Source organism: Cervus elaphus, chromosome 16 (assembly GCF_910594005.1).
Source record: "Cervus elaphus chromosome 16, mCerEla1.1, whole genome shotgun sequence".
Lineage (NCBI taxonomy): Eukaryota > Metazoa > Chordata > Mammalia > Artiodactyla > Cervidae > Cervus > Cervus elaphus.
Genome location: NC_057830.1, coordinates 2,475,393 through 2,498,863, shown reverse-complemented (window position 1 = coordinate 2,498,863; position 23,471 = coordinate 2,475,393). Strand labels below are relative to the sequence as shown.

The 23,471-nt window shown below is 40.6% G+C and overlaps 1 pseudogene; it reads right to left on the bottom strand.

Annotated features, from left to right (window-relative positions):
- Positions 1 to 18,564: 18,564 nt before the first annotated feature.
- LOC122709873 overlaps positions 18,565 to 23,471 on the bottom strand; it is a 38,102-nt pseudogene continuing 33,195 nt past the window's right edge.

The window sequence follows — 23,471 nt, the reverse complement described above, 5'->3', positions numbered from 1 at the left end:
CCAATCTGCCTTTAAACACAGTTCTACCCTCCTGACAGCAGCCAGTCAGAACTGGCTATCAGGATGAAAGAATCTCTTTATCACTGAGCCCAGCAGAATTTTGCCCCCACTTCCTTTCTGGTTTGTTCACTTGCTGTCAATTAAAGATCTGAGATTAGATGACTGAACTCTTGAAGTCCAAATAATTGATACTTCCTAAGAGTCTGACATTCTGACTTAGTGAGTGAAAAAGCACAAAAAGTCTCCCACGGAACAGAATCTTTCTTAGATTTAGAATTTTTTCCTCTTGTTTATGGGGTTGATTGCCATTAGCAGATTATGTGTACCCTCCTACTTTTATCTCATAAGTGGTAAAAGATCTACACTTGGAAAGATCCTCCTCTCTCTGTATCAAAGATATTGCCTGAAGCATTTTTCTTAAAGCTTATAAATGTTAATTCAAAATTTCAAGAAGGGCTACAAACTCCATTACATTTTACCAGGTGCTATATGAAATTCAGACATGGAGAATACAGTTTGAATCTTTAAAGAGATCATCCAAATAATGACAACACAATAGGTACCAGTTATTAGCTCCATGTCACAGGTACTGTAATAATTAACTTACATAAACTGTTTATAATCTTCACAAGCACTCTGAAAGGTACTATGACCTTAGGTGACCAATGAGTAAACAGTGATTACCCATAGAAATACAGTGATTTGCCTCAAGGAACACATTTAGTAACTTGCAGAGACGGGGATTTGATTGTGTTGGGATCAGTGGGAAAAAGAAGAGAGATAGCAAGCCCTCCTGAAATCTGTCTTTCTCTTTGACACGGTCTTCAGCTACCTGGGCTTCCCAGATGGCGATACTGAAAAAACCCGCCTGTAAAAAACCAATGCAGGAGGCATAAGAGATGCAGGTTCGATCCTTGGATCTGGAAGATCCCTTGGAGGTGGGCATGTCAACCCACTCCAGTATTCTTGCCTGGAGAATCCCATGGACAGAGGAGCCTGGTGGGCCATGGTCCATAGGGTTGCAAAGAGTCAGACATGACAGAAGTGACTTAACACACACACTAACTTTTTTGTCTGGGATTGATTCTCTGTTTTTTAGAATCTTGAAGGATTTGTAGCCTACTCCACACATTTTGATTCTCATTTAGATACCACTGCACATTCTAGGTGAAGGTTCAAAAGTACAAGTTGGGAATAGATGTGACCTAAGTGAAGCACTACTCTGGGTCTCCCCCAGAGGGCGTCAGGTTGAGACTGGAGGGGCACCCAGGCAGACGACGCACTGGGGAGATTAGTAGGAAAGGCTGGAGAAGGGAAGAACCAAGAGCAGCGAGATAAGCCATGTCAGAGGAAGTTTAAATCCAAGGGGGGATGATTCAGGGTTTCAGTTCCCAAATGGTAACTGAAGAAAGATAAAGAAGAAAGCTGTTGTTCAAACTATTTTTTGTATGTCACGAGAGTGGTGGATTGAAATAACACATCCACTCAGGTTCCTAACTCAGTAACAGAATAGGGGAGGATTTCTGAAGACAGTATGTAGAGGAAGTGGAAAGTAATAAGGCCCAAAGAGAAAACCAGTCATTCTGTTTGTGATAGAATGCAGTTAAGCACATTTTTTCAGAGGAGACAAAAAGAGACAAAAAGAAGGTGTCCACTCTCCGTTTATGTCTCAGTTTTATAACCTCACTGAAGTTATTTCTTTCTATATGTTAGACCTTGTAAAGAATGCAGTTCAGGCCATTATTAACCTCTTGTTTGGCTTCACTGTCACACACTTTTTTCAGATGATATACTTCTTGTTCAACATGAGCTCTCTTATCGAATTCTAATGCCTGTGATGCGTTGGTACTCATCCACTCATCCAGTGGCTAGATGCGGTAGCCAGTCTCCAAGATGGCCCAATGTCCCTGCCTCCCTGGTGTTCCTGGCCTTGGGTGACCACCTCCCGCTCTGTATCAGGGTAGGCTCAATAGCATACAGCAAATGCAGAGGTGTGTGGCTTCAGAGAGCAGTCATGGAAGACATTGCCGTTCCCACCTTGCTGTCTCTTGGATGGCCTGCTCTGGGGGAGGCCAGCCATCATGTAGTAAAGACTCTCAAGAAGCCTATGGAGAGGCCCATGTGGAAAGGGACTGAGGCCTCCTGCCTCATGCAAGCGAGTCCCTGTGGAGATAAATCCCCAGCCCTGGTCATGCCTTTCAGTGACCACAGCCCCAGCTACAACTTGATTGCAAACTCCTGAGAAAACCTGAACCCAAAACAAAATGATCCAGCAAAGCCATTTCTAATGAGCAATTGCCCATTAGTGGTGGTGGTGAATACAGGCGCTCTATGAGACTTGCATTTTTAGAAAAGCAGCTGTTAGAGGGTACAAGTTAACTATTGCTATGTTATCAATTACCCCAAAATTTAGGGGCTTAAGATAAACAATTATCGTCACAGTTTTATTGGGCAAGAATTCAGGAATGTCTTAGCTGGGTAATTTTGGCTTAGGTTCTTTCATGAGTTTGCAATCAAGCTGTAAGCTGAGGCTGTGGTCTCTGTGGCTGGAGGATTTCCCTGCACGGTGGCTCACTCTCAACTCTGAGCAGGAGGCCTCAATTCCTTTCCATATGGGGCCTAAACTACTATATATAAAATGAATAAGCAACAAAGATATACCATTTAGTGCAAGGAATTATACCCATTATCTTGTAATAACCTAAAATAGAGTATAATTTTCAAAAACACTGAATCACCCTGCGGTACACCTGAAATTAACACAATATTATAAATCAACTATTCTTGTTGTTGTTTAGTCATACTTCAATTAAAGAGAAAAAAAATCTTTAATTTGCAAGTGCACTTCCAGCTCTTAACTATGGACTCAGAGGCCTGCTTACAAGCGCCATCTGCTGGTAGTAACTTAATAGCATCCCAAGAAGGCTGGAAAAATAAGAGCTGAGGGTCAGAGCTAATCCATGACATCTTTCCAAGGTAAATTCTGGCTTCTTGTTTTATGTCTCTTCTGAGAGCTAGCCTCTACAGTTCCTGGAAATAAGAACACCTGCCCTGTATTCTTCATGGGAATGCTTAAATGTGATATCCCTGAGCAATGAAAAGCCATATAAACATTTAAGGAGCTCATATGTCCATTCTTTCTAGCATCTTATCTCTCCTGCTTTACCAACTCCTTTCTTTCTGCCTGCAAACATACAAAAGTCTCCATTAATAGGAAAAAGGCAAATATCAAAAAACTTTTTGATGGATTTCCCCACCCTCAAATAACTTCTAAAGGCTTAGTCTGCCCCCCTAACTTTGTATAATTTTCATTTCCCTCATTTATCCATAGACCTCCTTCAGAATGTTTTCTGGATATCTCCATGGAAGTTATATAAGAAATAAACAGAATGAGCAGCAGCAGAGACCACTTGATAATGGTTGGCATGGTTTGGCATTATTTCATTTTACAGATGAAGAAACTGATGCTCAGAAAGGGTTAAAAGAACGGCAGGAAGGAAAGAAGGAAGAACGGTAGGGCTGCCCAGAGTCACACAGAAATGAGCAGTCTAGGCCATCTGTAAAATCTGAAGGTCCCAGTGCAAGACAAAAGTGTAGAGCTGCTTATTCATAAAGCAGGAAAAGTGCTGTTAAGTTTTAAAATATAAAGCCTTTCCCTTTCTTCTGTGGCATCTCCCTTATCTTGCCATGGTGCACCTGCTATGCAAAACTAACTCAGCCGTTTCATTTTACTTCTTGATATGCGTGTACTCTATCAACACTCTAGACCTTTGCTTTACTGACAAATAAGAAGAGCCCGAAAGGAAAGGGAACTATGGATTACCCTGTCTTTCCCTGTCCTGTATCAGCATATTTAGTGTAAGTTGTTGGCTAATAACAACAGGAACAAGAAAGAATATGATGAAGCACCTCAGCCATTTGTGTTTCTTCGAATTTACCACTGTCATCCTTCTGCATTCAAAACGTGTTCTGGTTCCTGTGGAAAATGTGGCCTCTTGGGCTGTCAGCCCCCCTCCCCCCGATTGCTCAGTCGTAGACATGACTCCTCACTGTGTACTCACTTTGAGTCTCATTAAACTCTGCACACTGTGGGTCCACTGAAACCCTGTGTTCACAGAGTATCATGAATGTTCTACAGGAAGGGGTTGGCAAGGGGGGACGGGCACCTGTATCCCACGCGTCTACGGTAACTCAAATGCATTCTCCACTGTCCTGTCAGATTTTACTCATAAAATGCAAGTTCAGGAACACCCCTGGTGGTCCAGTGGTTAAGAATCTGCTGTCCAGTGCAGGGCACATAGACTTGATCCCTGATTGGGGAACTTAGATTCCTGAATACGGCTGCTGAGCCCCTGCACGACAACTGGAGAAGCCTGTGTGCTGCAAGGAAGACCCATTGCAGCCAAAAAAACAAAACAAAACAACAACAAAAAATGAGTTCAAGAGATAAAATTATTAATAATTTCAAGACAGGAACAGCAGAGCACCAAACTTGGTGTGGAGCCTTCAGAGTAGCAGACCCTGTTCCGCTGCATAGGCTTCACGCCCACAAAGCCAGCTCTGGAGCAGCTGAGCCGTGAGAGAACTCAAATCTGACCCCAAGGACAAGTCTCTTAGCACATCACACGGAGGCTCTTCAAATAACACAGCGCAAGGCACTGGCAGAGTGACAAAGATTGCCAAGACAATGAGAAAGTTTTAAGAGGCTATAAAATAGGCAACATTGAACTGCTGGTTTTGACTCCAGGAAGGTTAGAGAAGTTCCTGAAGATACAAAAGGACTGAGGACTGGGATGATGGGAACTGGTAAAAGGATGAGGGTTAGGACAGTAGGGGTGAAGGGATTAAAATCCAGAGAAGGATGAGGTGGTAGAAGTGTTTGGGAGGAGATGGTTATTAGAAAGATAGAATAGTCTAAATACTTACAGTGGATGTAGATTGTCAGGGGTTATGACCTAAAAGTAGGTCAGTTCCCAAGGGTGGGAACAGACAATGTCCTAAACTCTAGATGCTTAGGGAGCATTCATTTTAGCATCCCGTATATCTATAGGGTACTTTCCAAAAGGGACAAGAGCAGAGAGGCAGCCAGTATCTGGAGTCCCACAAAAGGATGTTACAAGAGCTAGAGCAATCCTGGGATGTATTCCTCAGAAGGCCAGGCATACAGGTACGATCAGTTACAAGGCCAAGGCCAGAGAACAGTCAAATGTAGGCAGAGTCCCTGATCAAGAAACAGACCAGGAGGGAGAGGCACTGTCCATGGGGACAGGGTTTTTGTTGTGGATGATGAGAAAGTTTGGGGTATAAATGGTGGTGATGGTTCTATAACATTGTGAATATATTGTGAATGTGAATGCCATCGAGTTGTGTACTTGTGAATAATTAAAATGGTAAACATTATGTTATTTATATTTTGCCATAGTTTAAAAAAAAACCTCTAGGAAAAAAAATAACAAAAAGAAATCGAGTAGGGTATTAGGTTTACCAGACCAGGGAGGAGCCAGCTATCCAAAGATTAGAATTAAGTTACATATACCATAGGGTATATATATATGGGGTGAGGGCTCTTAATGACTTTTTTCTCCTTCTCTTTCAGAGGAGGAGGCAAAGCAGGTTGAGATGGACATCTCTGGCAGCCTCTTCCCATCCCCGGGCAGGTTTCCTCGTCTGAGCAGCTACTGCAGCAGGTCCTGGAGACAGACTCCGGGGCTGAGACCACGGGGACTGGGCAAGGTTGAGGGTGAATTTTGCCCTGTGAGGAGGGCCCCTCCCACGGAGTCCAGGCCTAGGCCATGGCTAAGGGGCACCTCAAGAAACTGTGAGGTCCTGATTTAGGTAGGGAGTTACCTCTCAAAATTCCCTCAGGGCCCTAGGAACCCAAACCCCCAGGGCCACGTGGAATCTAGCTTCAAGTGTGCTTGGCAAGAAGGTCTGCATTGGCACCCCCGCCCTCCTGCCTCCTTTTAAGAGTCAGGTTCTCCATCCTTGTAACTGGCAGAGTGTATCCAGCCATTCCCTAGCTTGGACAAGAGAGCTGCGGTGGAGAGGGAGGGGATGGTGGGGGGTGAGGTGTTTGGATGATGCAGAGAGGAGGTTGGGTTTTCTTTAGGGACGGAAAGAGAAATAATGGCTCAATCAGATGGAAGTGGTTGGCAGCTAGGATGAGCTCTAAAGGAAGAAGGAAAGGGAAAAGAGGTGAGAAGGTTGAGATTTAGGTGCTTCTGCAGTCATTCATTCCACAAATGTTTATTAAATACCTAACATGTGATTAACCTCAGATATGCAGCTGACACCACCATTATGGCAGAAAGTGAAGAAGAACTAAAGAGCCTGTTGATGAAAGTGAAACAGGAGAGTGAAAAAGTTGGCTTAAAGCTCAGCATTCAGAAAACTAAGATCATGGCATCTGGTCCCATCACTTCATGGCAAATAGATGGGGAAACAGTGGAAACAGTGGCTGACTTTATTTTCTGGGCTCCAAAATCAGTGTGGATGGTGATTGCAGCCATGAAATTAAAAGACACTTGCTCCTCGGAAGGAAAGCTATGACCAACCTAGACAGCATATTAAAAAGCAGAGATATTACTTTGCCAACAAAGGTCCGTCTAGTCAAGGCTACAGTTTTTCCAGTGGTCATGTATGGATGTGAGAGTTGGACTGTGAAGAAAGCTGAGCACTGAAAAATTGATGCTTTTGAACTGTGGTGTTGGAGAAGACTCTTCAGAGTCCCTTGCACTGCAAGGAGATCCAACCAGTCCATTCTAAAGGAGATCAGTCCTGAGTGTTCATTGGAATGACTGATGTTGAAGCTGAAACTCCAATACTTCGGCCACCTGATGCAAAGAGTTGACTCATTGGAAAAGACCCTGATGCTGGGAAAGATTGAAGGCAGGCAGAGAAGGGGACGACAGAGGATGAGATGGTTGGATGGCATCATCAACACAATGGACATGGGTTTGGGTAGACTCCAGGAGTTGGTGATGGACAGGGAGGCCTGGCGTGCTGTGGTTCATGGGGTCACAAAGAGTCAGACACGACTGAGCGACTGAACTGAACTGAACTGAACTGAATATGTGCCAGACACTGAGCTGGGGTGAAGTAGCCACAGGGAACCAGACAAGGAGCTTGGGTCTAGCTCTGAAGATTGATCATGAATAAGCAGTTATACCAACCTGTGATGAGTATTATGACGGGGAAACAAGGTGACGAAAAATTAATTTATATTAATTAGAATTAGGTGCTGCTGTATATAACAGACAACTAAAATAACTATCGCCTAAATGAAATACATGTTTATCTCTTTCCCACATAATAGACAGCCAAGGCTGGAATGGCAGATCCACATGTCATCAAAAGCAGGGGCTATTATAATTTTGTTCCACCATGCTAGCTTCCATCTTCAATGTTACCTCATGATCCAAGTTGGCTGCTGGAGCTCCAACAATTGTTTCTGAGTTGAGGGCTGTAAAAAAAAAAAAAAGGCCAAAAAATAAAAGAGAGAGAGACCCATTTCTGTTGAAACAACTTTCCTTTTTTTTTTTTTTTAATTTTTTATTAGTTGGAGGCTAATTACTTCACAACATTTCAGTGGGTTTTGTCATACACTGATATGAATCAGCCATAGATTTACACGTATTCCCCATCCCGATCCCCCCTCCCACCTCCCTCTCCACCCGATTCCTCTGGGTCTTCCCAGTGCACCAGGCCCGAGCACTTGTCTCATGCATCCCACCTGGGCTGGGGATCTGTTTCACCATAGATAGTATACATGCTGTTCTTTTGAAATATCCCACCCTCACATTCTCTCAAAGAGTTCAATAGTCTGTTCTGTATTTCTGTGTCTCTTTTTCTGTTTTGCATATAGGGTTATCATTACCATCTTTCTAAATTCCATATATATGCGTTAGTATGCTGTAATGTTCTTTATCTTTCTGGCTTACTTCACTCTGTATAAGGGGCTCCAGTTTCATCCATCTCATTAGGACTGGTTCAAATGAATTCTTTTTAACGGCTGAGTAATATTCCATGGTGTATATGTACCACAGCTTCCTTATCCATTCATCTGCTGATGGGCATCTAGGTTGCTTCCATGTCCTGGCTATTATAAACAGTGCTGCAATGAACATTGGGGTGCATGTGTCTCTTTCAGATCTGGTTTCCTCAGTGTGTATGCCCAGAAGTGGGATTGCTGGGTCATATGGCAGTTCTATTTCCAGTTTTTTAAGAAATCTCCACACTGTTTTCCATAGCGGCTGTACTAGCTTGCATTCCCACCAACAGTGTAAGAGGGTTCCCTTTTCTCCACACCCTCTCCAGCATTTATTGCTTGTAGACTTTTGGATAGCAGCCATCCTGACTGGCGTGTAATGGTACCTCATTGTGGTTTTGATTTGCATTTCTCTAATAATGAGTGATGTTGAGCATCTTTTCATGTGTTTGTTAGCCATCTGTATGTCTTCTTTGGAGAAATGTCTGTTTAGTTCTTTGGCCCATTTTTGGATTGGGTCATTTATTTTTCTGGAATTGAGCTTCAGGAGTTGCTTGTATATTTTTGAGATTAATCCTTTGTCTGTTTCTTCATTTGCTATTATTTTCTCCCAATCTGAGGGCTGTCTTTTCACCTTACTTATAGTTTCCTTTGTAGTGCAAAAGCTTTTAAGTTTCATTAGGTCCCATTTGTTTAGTTTTGCTTTTATTTCCAATATTCTGGGAGGTGGGTCATAGAGGATCTTGCTGTGATTTATGTCAGAGAGTGTTTTGCCTATGTTCTCCTCTAGGAGTTTTATAGTTTCTGGTCTTACATTTAGATCTTTAATCCATTTTGAGTTTATTTTTGTGTATGTTGTTAGAAAGTGTTCTAGTTTCATTCTTTTACAAGTGGTTGACCAGTTTTCCCAGCACCACTTGTTAAAGAGGTTGTCTTTTTTCCATTGTATATCCTTGCCTCCTTTGTCAAAGATAAGGTGTCCATAGGTTCGTGGATTTATCTCTGGGCTTTCTATTCTGTTCCATTGATCTATATTTCTGTCTTTGTGCCAGTACCATACTGTCTTGATGACTGTGGCTTTGTAGTAGAGTCTGAAGTCAGGCAGGTTGATTCCTCCAGTTCCATTCTTCTTTCTCAGGATTACTTTGGCTATTCGAGGTTTTTTGTATTTCCATACAAATTGTGAAATTATTTGTTCTAGTTCTGTGAAAAATACCATTGGTAGCTTGATAGGGGAAACAACTTTCTTTTGAAGAACCTTCCTGGAAGTCCCATACGATTTATATTTCCTTGGAGACTTGGGACTTGGCTGTACTCAAATCCGAGGGAAACGGGGAAGCAATGTGGCCGTCTAAAATTCAGGTTTTGATAATAAGGAGCAAATAAAGAATTAATGCTGGTTAGTTAGCAGTCACTGACACAGCGTTTTCATCTTTTGCCTCTGCTGTTTAGGAATGTTGAGGATGGAATGCTCAGATCTATGAAAGATTATTATTTTAGGAAATATAGAGAATTCCTTTCTAGTAGAAGGCAGAGTTCATAAAGAAATATACCTAAATATTTCAGTTTAAGACCTTGATTTTAGGAGGAAAAATGTGAAATTTTCTGCCAGTATGCACTAAACAAATTAGTCTTTTAGATGAAGTATTTAGAAGGTAATTTGTGAAACATACTTACTTTTGCCATCCTCTACATTTGTATTTATTTAAAAATTCATTTTTGTTCAAGTTGTTTTCGCATCCATAAACTTATTTGGGTTTTTACAACTCTCAACATGGTGGCTACAATAAATGCTGGATTCAGGGAGGTCAAATGATCTGCTTAGGACCACACAGCCAAATATGAGAGATTGCTAAGCTAGAACCCAAATCATGCATTTGTTCGACAGATATGTAGTGTGTGCCGGGTGCTGAGGAAGTGAACACAGTCACCGTTCTCAGACAGCGTCAGAACATAGGCTCAGGAGTCAGACTGCTGCACTGGGTCGTGACCTATTAGCTGTTTGACCTCAGGCAAATTACTTCATCACTTTGTGCCTCAGATTCCTTACCTATGAAGGGGGAGCAAATAAGCTACCTACTTCACAGGGCTGTGGTAAGAATTAGATAAATTAATTCTGACAAAAAGTTTAGGACAGAATCTGACCTTAAGTAAGTCCCCTGTTAGACATTATTAGTGAAAGAGACAGACATCAAGTAAATAAGCATCATGATAAGTGTGTTATGATAAACTTGAGATAAATAATTCACATGAAAGTAACAGTTCTATCAGAGCTTGAGCTTGGGGCCCATGGACGTTTCGCTTAGAAAATAGCTCTAAGTGGAGTTCTGAGAAAATAAACTGGGGTTAACTACATGAGCATTCTAGACTAGAATTTGGGATTTTAATCCCTGTATTACATATTCGCTTTTAATACACTGAGATTCTTTTTTTAATTAATTTTTATTGGAGTATAGTTGCTTTTAAATATTGCGTTAGTTTCCACCGTACAACAAAGGGAATCAGTTGTGCGTACACAGACGTCTCCTCTTTTTCGGATTTCCCTCCCCTCGAGGCCGCCACACAGCGCTGAGCAGAGCTCCCTGCGCTGTGCAGTCTGTTCCTACTGGTTTTCTGTTTTATGCGTAGCAGTGCATGTGTGTCAATCCCAGTCTCCCAGTTCATCACACACCCCTCTTCCCTACACTGCAATTCGTAGCACAATTAATTTAAGGTCAATTTGTTGGTCCGGAGTATTTGGAGCCTTTCTTTTTTTTTTAGTAAAAAGACCACAGGCCTGGAAATCAAAAGACCAAGTTTCTAGTTTTAGCTATGCCATCAACTCACTGATGATTGTATCGGCCAACCTTCCTATTTTTACGGAGGAGCCACCTTTCACTCCTGGCTTCAACATTCGCCTTTCTCTAGTTTTTGTATTGAGGTGAAATTCACTAACAGAAAATTAACCATTTCAAAGTGAACAATTCAGTGACATTTAGTACACTGACAGTGTTCTGACAATGTTCCACGTTTATCTACTTCCAAAATATTTTCATTGCTCTGAAATAAACCTCTTACCCAGTAAGCAGATATTTCACATACTCCTACTCCATCCCCACCAGTGGCAACCACCAAACTCTTAGGGCTTCTGTCAACTTACCAAAGGAAGACTTTTCTCACCTCCCATCATTCCCAACAGAAAATATGAATTGATCCTCTCCAAAACCTCCATCCAGCTTCCGCGGTGATACATGAGTCACATACAATTTGAGTCTTTCGTGTCTTCTCTCTCCCTCACCCAAGCTCTCCGCGACTTAATACCCTTCCCACCCCCAGTGCTCAGGGCAGACTGCATTTAAGGGAAGTGAATCATGTGCAGGGGTTTTACCATCAGATTTCTCAGCCATTGGTTCTAGTGCCACACATTTACCTACTTACTCAAGTTCCCGGAGATTTCATGTTGGAGATGAGCCCTTTTAATCGACTCTTGTAACACTGTGGCTTACGGCCTGGAGACCGTCTTTGTCCACCTGCAACCACACTACATCCGCCGTACACTGACCTGCCAGAGGCAGCAGGGCGCAGAGTGTGCTGAGGAGCTCCCAGCGTCCTTCACCTTCTCTAAAATTCTTATGTTTTCTTTATTTGGAGGAGAAGAAAAATATGAATTCTCTCTCTCCTCCTGAAAGTTCTACTTCGTGACATTTTTTTCCCCTCATCAATTAATATTTTGAGAGTCTGTCAAGGGCCAGGCCGCATATTGGCCAAAGCAGGTAACAATGGTGAACAAGACAAGCAAAATCTTCCCTCTAGTCCGGAAGACCTAAACAAACACATGATAAGATTTCAGAAGAGTATTATGATTATCTGTAAAGTTAAAAAAACATTTTTTGTTACAGAAAAATTGAAGCCTATATAAAAAGTAGAGAGAATGGTATAATGAACCTACTACCCAGCTTCTGTGATTATCAACTCATGGTCAATTTTTCCCCCTCTATACCCACCTCATCTAGCACTCCCTAAATTATTCTGAAGCAAATCCCAGAAGCATACTATTTTATTTATATATAAACATTTCAATTTATTTATGTCTCTAAAACAATAACTTCCTTTTTAAAAACCCACCCTCAAAAACAAAGGTTATTTTTTTAAAATATCATCAAATATATAGTCAGAGTTCATAGTTACCCCAACAGTTCATGAACTTACAAAAACAAACAATAACAAAGAAAACAGAAAAGAACATGGAGTAACTTCAGCTCTAGAGTAATTTACATCAAGGCACTAGGGTAAAAATATTACTTATATACTCACAACATATGGGCTTCCCTGGTGTCTCTGACGGTAAAGAATCTGTCTGCAATGCAGGGGACCTCGGTTCAATCCCTGGGTTGGGAAGATCTGCTGGAGGAGGGCACAGCAACCCACTCCAGTATTCTTGCCTGGAAAATCCCCATGCACAGAGGAGCCTGATGGGCTACAGTCCATGGGGTCACAAAGAGTTGGACATGACTGAGCGACTACGCACAGCATAGCACACCCGCAACATATAGCTATAGGACTGAACGTTGCCGAGTTCCTGATGACTGATAAGTAAGGGAATGCTAGCGATGTATCCCACTGATTCATACGCACTTTTCCGCTAGCACTTTAAAGTTTTTTGCTACCACATAATAGCAGCTGAACACAAAGTACATGAACCAGCTGAATGCAGCAAACAAATGAGAAATACAGCACTATGACATTTTTCCTCTTGGGTCAATTTGGCCATCAGCTCTTCCAGACGTCTGTGCGTTTCACAGTCTTCATAACTCAGCCACCTCAGCCCTACCTCGCATCAATTCCTGTCAAGCTACCTTTGCTATTTTTCTTTTTAAAGATAAAGCACTGTGTTTACTTTTTTGTTTTTAATGATGAACTTAATATCCTCTAACTTTATCAGATTGTTGCTCTTGTGTTCCTGCTGTTAGTGCTCTGGCTACACAGTTGCATAGATATTTTTTAACAGTCTGTCTCAATCCTGCTTTTCAATGTATCAAAAAAGTCATTAATTATTATGGAACCCATTTATTGGGTGAAAATATTGACATGTGAAAAATCAAATAAATTTTCTTAAAAATAATATTACAAATGGTATGGGTGTGTAATGTTACCCATAACTTGGGGGGGAACTCAGTAATGAGACTTGTTTTTAATCCCCTACCTCAACACCCCAGCAAATCAGAAAGATTTTAGGAAAGTTGGAACTTGAAATCATTGCTCACAACATGATGGCTGGCCTACGAAAATTTAAATGAACAAAGTATGTTCATAGGTATTTCTTTTTATCCTAGGTTCAGATGAGAGTCTAAAATATATTACTGCCAAAGTTCTGGTTGAACTGTTGATAAAATGACAAACTTAAGGAACAAACTGTCCCCTAATTCAGTATATCACTCTAGCTGCTTACCTTTATATGAAACACCAACAGCTTGAATTTCCCAGGTAGTTAGAAAATCAGGTAGTATCAACTCTAGCTGATGCCTGATGAAAAATAAAATATTTCAAAGCCATCAAACATAGGTGATCCTTGATTAACTTGGGATCAATTTAACATGCTCTCCTATTAATTAGAATATTTGTGCTTTTCCCATGTGGGCTCTTTAGGCAAACCACAAACAGACAAAGCTAAATCAGTGGCCACAGGTGGGAATGAGTTAAGAACAGAGGCTGACAAGGTCCTCTTACATATTCAGACCAATCACCTGTATATCTATGAGGTTGAACCACTTGAAATTGCTGTTTGTGTAGGTCAAAACTGTTTAGATCAGGCAGATACATATGGTTTGCCATTGACTGAATGTTTGTGTTCCCCACCCCCAAATTCATACGTTGAAACTTAATTCCCAAAGTGCTGTTACTTGGAGGTGTGGTCTTTGGGAGATGATTAGAAAACTCTCATGAATGAGATTAGTGCCCTCAGAAAAGAGACCCCTGGGAATCCCCTTGTCCCTCTGCCATGAGGGGCTGGCAGGAAAGACAGCCATGCATGGACCAGAAGGCAGTGTCTCATCCGACACTGGATTTGCTGGTAACTTGACCTTGGACTTCCCAGGCTCCATGACTGATAGACGTAGATCTCTGTTGCCTATAAGCCACCAGTCTGTGGTACGCTGGCATAGCAGCCCGAGTGAACAGGTTCAACCTAGACTATAGGCCCTCTTTCTGTTTTCACTGCCGTACATTGAAAGGACTGTGGTAAATTAGCCAATAGAAATTAAATTACATTTAGTGAACCCGAATAAGAAAAGTAGAGTATACAAAAGAGCTGAAACGAAAGGAATCTTCATAACACCAGAGTCCATCAGTTAGTTATCTTTTCAAAGGACATTTCCTAAGTGTCTATCATGTGCATAGTACAGTCCTAAGACCAAGGATGGGAATAAATAATAGAGGGTCTGCCTTGAAGGAATTCACTCAATAAAAGGAGAGAAATAGGTAAACAAACACATTATCACAGAGGGTAATAAGTGCTTCAATATTAGTGTGTACAGACTATAATGAGAATGCAGAGAAGTGTTTAATTCTTTGGGGGCCACTTTTTGGAGATCTCGGTGTCTGAGGTGGGTTGTTAAATGTGAAATGCAGATTGCCAGGAGCGAAGTGGGGGTTGATTAAGAAAGAGGACTTCAAGGAAAGAGTATGAAGACTGCAAAGAGCAGGTACTGGTGATACAGAAAGTGCACAGTAGGGGGATGGTGGCAAGGGTTGCTGGCAGATAAGCTGGAGCTGTAAGCAAGAGCACTGCTGCGGGTGTATCTGCATGGATTCTGCGTGACACGTCAAGGAGAAGTGGTTTTAGATGGGCAAATGGCACAAAGGAGGCTGTTGTGCATCAGACAAGTCGTGATAACCAAACAAAAACTGATTGTTTCCCAAGGCTTACAGATCATCAGTGTTTTACAGTGTGTGTTTATTATGTGAGGAAAATAGTACCTCCTTTTATTTGTTAGATAAATAGCTTTGGAGATATTTTAATACTTACCAAAATGGATGATATATTGTTGGAGTGTTTATTACAAAGCAGTTGTCTAGAAAGACTCAAATAATTATGTAGAAATGCAAAGCCCAGATCACCCTAAACTACTTGCTTAGTAAAAGTTTAAGGTGAGTAAAGTTGTTATTATTGTCTAGTTGCTAAGTCGTGTCTATTCTTTTGTGGCCCCATGAACTGTAGCCAGTCAGGCTCTTCTGTCCATGGGATTTTCCAAGTAAGAATACTAGAGTGGGTTGCCATTTCCTTCTCCAGGGGATCTTCTGGACCCAAGGATCAAACTTGGGTCTTCTGCATTGGCAGGTGGATTCTTTACCACTGAGCCACCAGGGAAGCCAAGTGAATTAGTATTCTTCTGCAAAGACCATTAATTCTGCTAAATACTGAGGGAAAAAACCAACCCAATGATCAACCAAATTAACTATGACTAAATGTCAGTGCTATCCTTAATTATCAAGGAATCCTTGGAAGAATGACAGACCATTTATCTGTCAAGCTCGAATAATTTTAAATTTCTTAAGGCAATTAAAAGTAAAGTTTTAGAATACCTTTGAGGAACATGATATACTTTCCATAACCAATTTTCCAAGGAAATTCTGCATGCAATTTTCATGTATGTGTTTGATACATCTAAATTAGAAATATAAAAAGATAGGGTAAACATAATATACAATAGAGTTATTTGTTAAAGTACAACATTCAACGTTTAATTTAAAATTTTAAGGAATTTTACCAAACATTTAATTTTTGTTGTATCTAAATAGAAAAACAAAATTCTTGATTTAAAGTGTCTAAAATACATTAAGTATAAAAATTAAGGTGCAGAATGGTAATAACCCATAGAACAAAATATATAGAGATATAGATGTAGATATAAATGTTGATGGGCATAGAAAATTTCTGGAAGGATATAAAAATGTAAACAACTACAATATCTTGGAAAGCAGGTGGGTAGTGAGGTCAGGGATTTTTACTTTATACTTCACACTATTACTTTCTGTGTACTAATGTGGAAGTAAGTTGTGATATTTTTCTAACATTTTTAAAAAGCACATTGAAGAAATGCAGTATCACATTTATTAATATGATCCCATTTAGAAATCTGTTCACAGCATTAACACTCTGGGGAAAGGGTAGTGTAAGAAAATTGACAGGTTTTTTTTAATGCTTATTCTTAAACTTTTTGCTGATTTCTGATAAATTTTATTTTTTGGCATTTTTAAAGTCTGCACATTGTATTACTTCAAATTTTTTAAGTCATGAAAATATATGCATTACGTATGTTAATAAGTTACATGAGAATTTCCCTGTAACTATTGCTGAGAATTTAAGATATTTTATATTTTAAAATATTTTTCAGAGCTTACTTATTTATATGTTTTTATAGTTTCAGGGAAAAAGTACAAGCAAGTTGTTAAATTCTTTTTAAGACAAGTTATTTAACAGGGAAGAAAAATTTGTAGTTATAAGAGGTAATGTATCTTGAACTTATTGTGGCAAGCATTTCACAGTATTCATACAATTCAAATCATCATGTTGTATATCTGAAAATTATACAATGTTATGTGTTAATCATATCTCAATAAAACTGGAAAAATTTTAATAAAAGATTTTTTAAATAGTAAGAATGTAAAGTCATTGACTTTTTTTAAAGTACAAAATTAAACTAAAATTGCAATGTTTTCCTTACTTATCCTCTACCTTGACTTGCATGATCTTCATGGTGGTACAGCTAGAATTCAGAAGAAACCAAAGAAAACAGGCTAAAAGGTAGTCAGTAAAATTAAACAAGATTTAAGTAAATTGTACTCATCACTATTTACCACTCAAATCATGTGAAACTGAACTAAAGGAAATTCTTTTCTACTAATATATACACTTATTGGGATTCCTTCTACTTCTATTATTTCTTGTTGATGATGCTTTGTGGCAAAATGAAGAATAACATATTGTTTCTTCAAACTATAGTAACTGTCTTTAAGCAAGACTTTAAGTATTGTGCATGGCCAGTGATGGACACACAGAATGAATATCACAGAATCATTTAGTCAAGTATTTTCATTTTACAAATTAGCTCTTAGGGGATTTAAAAAAAAAAAAAAAAACCGGTCTGCAGCTGCTACATCGTGGGTTAGTGACAGAGCGGGGACGAGTGGTGTCCAAGCTAGTATTACCACCTCTGCCCACTCAGCTTTTTAAGCTGAACGGAAGGAGCTTCTGCTTCATTTTTCCTGCATTAAACCAAGTTTGGAAGCGCTCCTTCCCACGGCAGCACAAACTCTGCCAGTGTCCTCTCACTGCGCTGCACGGAGGGGAGCTGTAACGTGCACCTCGCCTTCCCAGAGTCACAGGGATGAAGGAATCCTCCCTCCAGCCTCACTTTGGGCGGAGGCTGCAGCACCGAGCGGAAGCTCTGACACTTTCTGGCTGACGGTAACGCGCGCAGCCCGCTCCTCCCACGCCTCTTCCCGCCGAGGGGCTCCATTGGAACAGCACTTCCGGATCAGAGGGTGTTTGAATGTGGATGCGGAGACGATAATACAACTGCTCTTAGCCAAGTACAGATTCAAAGTTTCAGGTCTGGACTTGGAAGCTCTGGTCCAGCTTCCTGGCACCCTTGCCCCACTACATCTAGTACCAGTGGTAGACCAGCCCCTGCTGGCACTAATCCTAGAATGGGAAATTATTTTCTCCCCAGACAGCCTGTACCATAACAAAGAGTCTAATGGCTGGAAAACTCTCTCTTATATCTTCTAAATCAAAATCTAACTATCTAACTACTGATTCCCTTATTGGTACTCACAGAGTTATGTGAAGTGTTAGCTGCTTAGTTGTGTCCGACTCTTTGTGACTCAATGGACTGTAGTCCACCAGGCTGCTCCATTCATGGGATTTCCCAGGCAAGAATACTAGAGTGGGTTTTGATTTCCTTCTCCAGAGTATCTTCCTGACCCAGGAATCGAACCCAGGTCTCTCAAGTTACTGGCAGATTCTTTACCATCTGCACCAACAGGGAAGCCCTCTCACAGTTAATCCTTTTATATAGAAAAAGCTACATATTCACCCATTCCTTGAAGACAGTCATCATGAACACCTGAGTCTTACCCTTTATCTTGTAGACATCTTGTAAACATCCCCAGAGTTTTTTCAATTAGACTGTATGATTGGTTTTAAAACCCTTAAACAGTCACCCTCCACTTGACTGCAAGACAGTCAAGCCATGGTCAGTATGAAGTCTGAGTGGGTGGATAGAAGAACAAGAGTTTTCATTTAGGTTGCTTTCCTCTTCTGTTTTCTCAAAAGCCATGGAATGGGACTTTAGAATTGATCATGCTCTTGGCTTCCCAGGTTGTGCAGTGGTAAAGAATCTGCCTGCCAATGCAGGAGATGCAAGAGATGCGGGTTTGATCCCTGGATTGGGAAGATCCCCTGGAGTAGGAAATGACAACCCACTCCAGTATTCTTGCCTGGAAAGATTCCATGGACAGAGGTGCCTGGTGGGCTACAGTTCATGGGGTTGCAAAGGGTCAGACATAACTGAGCACCCATGTATTGTACTTCTTCATCAGACGTCAGGAAACAGCAGTGGAGAGAGCAGGAGGGGCTTGTCCAAGTGGGCCCAGCTGCTAAGTGACAGAACCAGACCTGAAGCCAAGAGGCAGTATCATGAAGTGCAAAGGCCACTGGACCACAGAATGGAAGCTGTGATACTTGTGGTGGACCCATCTCTCCCAGTCATTTGGACTTGGCAAGATAGCTCAGTATTCAGAAGCTCACTTTGCCATTATCATGATTATAATTTCTACCTAGCCCGAGGTCAGACTGTGGCTCTGGTGAGAATGAAGCATTATAGATGACTGTTTATTGAGCTCCTCCTGGGCTAAGTGCTTCACCTGCCTAATCTTATTTAGCTCTCATAATTCATCCTCCTAAGTCTGCCAGACAGAAAGAAATTGTCTCCATTTTGCAGAAGAAAAAAACTGAGGCTTGGAGAGATGAAGTAATGTGGCTAGGGTCACATAGCTATACATAGGAAGCCAAGATCCAAAGATAGGCTCTGATTCTAAAAAACACTGTTCCTTACATACTGTCTTCTAATGATACTGTTTAGGCAAGTACCTGTTGAAATGGGAGGAACCTTTGTTGTTGCTATTATGGTTATGACAACACAGTATCTGTAACTCCTCCAATAATTAATAACTAACATTATTAATAGTGTGTCTGAAATTTAAATGGTATATAAAAATTGGATTTATCAGACCCATCTTCCAAATAATCTGGATAGGTCTCAAACATTAATAGACCAAAGAAAAGAAGTCGTGTCCAGTAGAGCACAGTGGCCGCCAGTGCAGTGGGATCTACTATCTGTCTGACCTGGGTTTAAATTCTGCCTGTGCCACACACTGCCCCGTGACATTGCGTGTACTGAAAAAGGGAGCTGTGGCTCAGACAGTCAAGAATCTGCCAGCAATGTGGGTGACCCGGGTTCAATCCTTGGGTCAGGAAGACCCCCTGGAGAAGGGAATGGTTACCCACTCCAGTATTCTTGCCTGGAGAATTTCATGGACAGAGGAGCCTGGCAAGCTACAGTCCATGGGGTCACAAATAGCTGGACATGACTGAGTGAATAACACTTTGATAGTATAGTTCCTAGAGAAGAAATGGCTACCCACTCTAGTATTCTTGACTGGCGTGACATTGGGCATATTATTATTAATTTCTCTATGCTTTGAGGTCTTCATCTGGAAAATGGGAGTATTGAGAGTACCTACTGCATGTGATTGGGATGAGTGTTCAATGAGAAAATCTGATGATAAGTCTTAAAAACACCTGGCACATAGTAAGTATCTAATTAATGTTGGCTATTATTATTTCATTGGAAAAGACCCCGATGCTAGGAAAGATTGAAGACAGGAGGTGAAGGGGACAACAGAGGAGGACTTGTTTGGGTGGCATCACCGACTCAATGGACTTGAGTTTGAGTAAGCTCCGGGAGTTGGTGATGGACAGGGAAGCCTGGTATGCTGCAGTCCATGGGGTCAGGAAGAGTCAGATATGACTGAGCAACTGAACTGAACTGATCATTATTTCATCCTGAAGTCCCATCATACCTAGCTTTTGCAATAATTAAAATGGAAGCCATGCATTTAACTGGATACCAGTCACTCTGATAGAGTCAGACATGACTGAGTGACTTTCATTTTCACTTTCAGGGGAGGGGAAAATAGAGTGTTACTAATCAATGAGACTAATGTTTCAATTAGTGAAATGAATAAGCTCTAGAGAGCTGCTGTACAGCACTGTACCTCTAGGCAACAACAATGCTTCGTAAGTTTGTGCCCAGTTCTTTCAGGAAAAGCCATGTTTTCCTCTGCTCTCTTGGGATTCTGGAAACTGGGACCAGTGTATGTTTAAAGTATGAAACAGCGATTCAAACATGGAAAAGGCTTTATAAGGAATTCTCTGGTACATGAAGAAGCTTGATTCAAAAAGAGATCAAGCCCTGAGACTTTGGAGTGGGAGCACTGACTCCAAGACCCTAGATTAACAGAGAACTAACCCTAAGGAGTATCGAATAGTGAGAACTCACACAGAGGAGACCACCTGAATACCAGACCTGGCATCACCCAACCACAAGTAGCACCCTGTGCAGGACGCCTCATCTAAACAACAAACGAAACAAAAATACAAACTCAAATATCAGCAGACAGAATTATCACCGCACTCAGCCTTGCCCATCAGAGGAAAAACAAGCAAACAAAAACTCAGCACAAATCTCACCCTATACAAAGCTTACACAAACGACTGGGCCAACCTTAGGAGAGCAGAAACCAAATGGAAGAAAGAATTCAACCTTGACCTGGAAAAGGAGACCTCAAACACAATGAGTTTTAAAAAAATAATGAAAAGACAGAGAAATACTACACAAATGAAAGAACAAACTAAAAACACAGAAGTCCAAATGCATGAAGAGGAAATAGGGAAGCTACCTGAAAAATAATTCAGAATAATGATATTAAAGATGATCAAAAACCTTGAAAACAAAGTGGATAAAATGCAAGAATCAGTTAACAAAGACCTAGAAGAATTAAAGAATAAACATACAGAGACAAACAACACAGTTACTGAAATTAAAAACTCTCTAGAAGGAATCAATAGCAAAATATCTGAAGCAGAACGAATCAGTGAGCTGGAAGGTAAAATGGTGGAAATAACTTCTGAAGAGCAGAATAAAGTAAAAAGAATGAAAATAACTGAGGATAGTCTCAGAGACTTCTGGGACAATATCAAACACACCAACATGTGAATTATAGGGGTCCCAGAAGAAGAAGAGAAAAAGAAAGGGTATGAGAAAATTTTTGAAGAGATTATAGTTAAAAATTTCCCCAACGTGGAAAAGGAAATAGTCAATCAAGTCCAAGAAACACAAAGAGTCCCATAGAGGATAAACCCAAGGAGAAACATATGCCAAGACACATACTAATCAAACTAAGACTGAACACAAAGAAAGAATATTAAAAGCAGCAGGGGAGAAGCAACAAATAGCATACAAGGGAAACCCCATATGCTTAACAGCTGATCTTTCAGCAGAAACTCAGCAGGCCAGAAGTGAATGGCAGGATATATTTTAAGTTCTGAAAGGGGAAAATCTACAGCCAAGATTACTGTACCCAGCAAGGATCTCATTCAAAATTGATGGAGAAATAAGAAGCTTTTCAGAAAAGCAAAAGTTAAAAGAATTCAGTACCACCAAACCAGCTTTACAAAAATGTTAAAGGGGCTTATATAGTCAAGAAATACAAGAGAAGAAAAAAGATCTACAAAATCAACCCCAAACAATTAAGAAAATATGGTGACCCAAGGACAAAAGAGCAGATAAAACCAAGGAAGGTCTTGGAATGCAGGAATGGATTGTCCTTCCCTCCCCCATGTTGTAACTATTAATGGAACAGTATAACCTGTCTCTCCTCCTACCCCATAGGGAGAAGGTACCTGCTCTACTCTTCCCCCGCACATTATACATGCCTCATCCAATCAGCAAATGACCCACAAGACTCCTATCCTACTCCTTGTACCCTTGGTATAAAAGTGGACTAAGGACAACTGTTCAACATTGGTTCTCCCTTGAGCTGGCCCGCTGTTCTAACAGTGTCTCCCACTCTAATAAACTTTATTTCCCTCTCATTCTGTCTCATGTCTGGAAATTCTTTTCCAATCCATGCCTGGACCATGACAGAAAATGACAATAGGAACATATATATCAATAATTACTTTAAATGTAAATGGATTAAATGCTCCAATCAAAAGACACAGGCTGGCTGAATGGATACAAAAACAAGACCCATATTTATGCTGTCTACAAGAAACCCACTTCAGACCTAAAGACACATACAGACTGAAAGCAAGAGTATGAAAAAATACATTCCATGCAAATGGGCAGCAAAAGAAAGCTGGAGCAGCAATCCTCCTATCAGACAAAATAGACCTCAAAATAAAGATTACAAGAGATAAGGAAGGACACTACATAATGATCAAGGGATCAATCCAAGAGGAAGACATAACAATTGTAAATATCTATGCACCCAACATAGGAACACCTCAATACATAAGACAAACACTAACAGACATAAAAGGAGAAATTGACAGTAACACAATAATAGTAGGAGACTTTAACACCCTCCTCACACCAATGGACAGATCATCAAAACAGAATATTAATAAGGAAACACAAGTCTTAAATGATACATTAGATGAGATGGATCTTATTGCTATCTTCAGGACATTCCATCCAAATGCAGAAGAATACACCTTCTTCTCAAGTGCACATGGAACATTCTCCAGGATAGACCACATCTTGGGTCACAAATCATAATTCATATGGAAACACAAAAGACCCGAATGGCCAAAGCAGTCTTGAGAAAGAAGAATGGAGCTGGAGGAATCAACCTTTCTGACTTCAGATTATACTAAAAAGCTACAGTTATCAAGACAGTATGGTACTGGCACAAAAACAGAAATATAGACCAATGGAACAAAATAGAAAGCCCAGAAATAAACCCATGCACCTATGGGTACCTTATTTGGACAAAGGAGGCATGAATATACAATAGGGCAAAGACAGCCTCTTCCATAAATGGTGCTGGGAAAACTGGATAGCTACATGCAAAAGAATGAAATTAGAACACTTCCTAATATCAAACACAAAGATAAACTCAAAATGGATTAAAGACCTAAATGTAAGACAAGAAACTATAAAACTCATAGAGGAAAATATTAGGCAGAACACTCAATGACATAAATCAAAGCAAGATCCTCTATGACCCACCTCCTAGAGTAATGGAAATAAAAACAAAAGTAGACAAGTGGGACCTGATTAAACTTAAAAACTTTTTCACAGCAAAGGAAACTATAAACAAGGTGAAAAGACAACCCTGAGAATGGGAGAAAATAATAGCAAATGAAACAACTGGC